Raw genomic sequence first — 3311 nt, forward strand, 5'->3', positions numbered from 1 at the left:
GATAAACTAGGATGAGTTTCCTCCCAGCTGACTTCTTCCAGTTTAACTGTCTTTTTCGTTTTCCTTTTTTGCTTTAAATCTTTGAAACTTGAGCAGTTTGACTTGATTTCTATCAAAAACATGGACAGGTGACAAGCAACTTAATGAGAAATGGCCCAGAAAATTACAAGAAAGTGGTAAAAACAAAGAAAATGACCTTAAAAGAGTGCTAAAATAGTCCAAAAATACAATTATAAGAATTACAAATATATATGTTTTGGATATGATATTATCTAATAATATTTTAATGCTATTTTTTTGGTTACTTTTACTAGTTTTTAGCGTTTTGCGTGACATTTCTTGCCAAGTTGCTCATTATGTATTTTCCTCTTCTTTTTTTTTCAAGTAAATTAAACCACTTTTCTCAGGTTTCAGAGGTTAAAATGGTCATTAAAGGTGTCTGAACACAGCGCAAAAAAACTAATGTATATCCAGGTGTCAAAGAACCAAATGCAAATATTGCAGTTTTTGGTAAATGTTGGGTTTTTAATGCAGGGGCTATTTAATGGTGATGATTGCAGAGTGCAGTCAGCTGAAACACAGAATAATGAGGTTTCATGTTAAAATCAGTGATTTCCCAATGCTTTTTGGCTTATCACATAGGGGCTGCAAACTAAGGTGGCCGATGCAAAATACACAACTGGTCCTAGCTAGAGCCAGTGTTTGATTTGTTCTGTCTGGGCTGCTGTAGGAACTTGGCGGGGCAACATGGTGCATTCTGTGGACAAGGACCAGCACTCTATGTAGATATAATTAGCTTATTCTGAGGTAAATATATTAATTTTTTTATATTAGACTTACTGCTAGCACCATGCACCCATGCAGAAAGCCAACAGCAATGTATCCAGAAACAAGGTCATATGATTCCTGGTGCCCTTGACATGTTAACAATGTTACTGTTTTTAATCTATTCATGCTATGCTTAGTCACATTTATCAGGAGCTCTGTTAGTCGTCTCATGTTGCTTTGACAATTGGTCAACCACTTTTGCTATTAACTCTCAGTCAGCTGTGAGTCTTTACGTGCTCTCATAATTGTGATCAATCTGGTTTCATGTCCTTTTCCTATTAAATATTTACATTAGCCCCATTCTACCCCCTGTAGATTTTAATTAGAGTGTGCTACACAAGTACCCAGCCTGGCTGTGTTTCTTTACTGGGGGAGGTCGAAGTGAAGTAACACTCGCAGCGTGCCTGTGGGTGATGACAGCATATGTTTTCAAGTCTGTACTAGCAAAGGCCGCCTTATAAAGAACTCCATAAGACTGGTGATTGATTATTTTGTAACTATGTTCCCATTTTTGTAGTTAGCAAAACATGATTGTAAAATGCTGCAACTCAGGTGTATCAGTGTTTTTCAGAGTAGCAGCTGGTAAATGCAGGCCTCTGTATGGCCGCTGTCCATGGTGCTGAAACAATGTTTCTCTTCAGTGAAGTGATCACACAGATGAACAAAAACATTTCTCTGTCAGCCTGCTGGGTTTGTTGTTGTTGTTGAATTGTTTACTGAGTCTAATTGGTTGGGCTACATTATACATAAGGATAGTGTTGTGTGACATTACAGAAGGACAATGACAAATGTCTGCATGGTGATATGAGAATACATCCTCTAATTAGTCCAGCTGGCACCGGATGTTATGAAGTCACAAAGATGCTGGAATCTTAGGACAGACATTAAATTTTGTTTGGTATAAAATTGCTTTGACGATATTTTAAATGTTTAGACTTTGGTGTTGTGTAGACGTTAAAATTATGACATTTTGCTGTTGTTGGGTTTTGTTCTCAAAATGTCTTGTTCTATGTCAAGATGACCTTGGCATGAGACGCTTGGAAGATACTGGATTTTAACATTTGTTTGTTTTTTTTACTTAAAACCAACAAAATATAAATGTTATACTTTATACTCACTGGATATCACAATACAAATTTCACAAAATATCAAGATTCAACAATGTTGATCACCAGCTTGCAGATTTTGGAAATCATAATATTGTAATATGACATAATATGGCTTAATTTTCCTGGTTTGCTGCATAACAGTAAGGTGATATAATTTTCTGAACTCATCAGACTGCATGTTCTATTATTTGACTTTACCCACTTAAACATTATATCTGCATTACTAATAATTATTTATCAAAAATCTTGTGGTGTGAATATTATGTACAAGCATCAATAGTTAATCCAGCATTGTTGCAGTACTGATATTGAGATATTTGATCAAAAAGATCATGATATTTGATTTTTTTCCAATTCATGCTTAAACACTAACAGTGATTCCTGAGCCTTTAAAACTAGAAACACTTGTAGCCAAAGCATTCAAATGCGACAAACTGAATGCACATTCTCTGCTTTACACTCAGTTTGTAATTTTATAATGTGCTCCAAGCAAAAGTAAAAAAAAAAACTGGTCTCTACATTGTTACAATATTTTGTCAATATCCTATCCATATTGACAAATTTGCTGCATAGTTGGTGCTTTGTGTGCTTATTAAAATAATGTTTTGTATTGACACAAAAACGCAATCCTTTAAGGGAGTTTAGCTTTTGCAAGAGATGTAAAATGTTTTGCTGGTTTGGTGTAAGGTTTTGTGGTTACTGTCTAGAGTTTTGCAAAAATAGCCCAAAAGACAAACTGACCCACATTTGATAATGTAGTTTTTATACTATGTTGCTTTCAGGACTGATATCTTCTCTGATTTGCCACAAGATGATGCAATATTATATCATCCCTGCACTGAAAGTTTATCTGCAAGCTTTGGAGGAATTTTCACTCTTGATGCTGTTTAAAGAAAGAACCTTACATTTTAAAAAAAAATTGTAGAAATTGTATGATTTGAATCGAAGACTGACTTTGCACATGAAACATGCAGGACAGTAGGAGTAAGAACAGCAGGAATGGCGCAGAAACAGAAATTGAAAAGCTGCAATGTCTGGAAGAGAAATAGAAAGCAAGGGCGTTTGTGTGTGTGTTTGTGTGTGTGAGTAATAGTGGCGATATTGAGGAGTTAAAGGGGTTAACCCACTGGAGAAAAAAAAGGGGGGGGGGGGGGTTAAATCATCATGAAGAGTGCCATTCTTGAGGCCCTCCAGTGCATCTGAAGGTATCCACTATAAATAATGAGCCTATAGGCCGATGCCACAGAGGCAGTTTGCAGTTCTCCCCTCTCACGCCGCCCACTACCCTCTTTCTTTCTTTCTCTCTCGCTCTCTCTCCACACACACACAGGCGCGTGCACGGACACATGCACTAGAGGTGGGAGTGGATGCTTG

This window comes from Plectropomus leopardus, chromosome 8, assembly GCF_008729295.1.
Source record: "Plectropomus leopardus isolate mb chromosome 8, YSFRI_Pleo_2.0, whole genome shotgun sequence".
NCBI lineage: Eukaryota > Metazoa > Chordata > Actinopteri > Perciformes > Serranidae > Plectropomus > Plectropomus leopardus.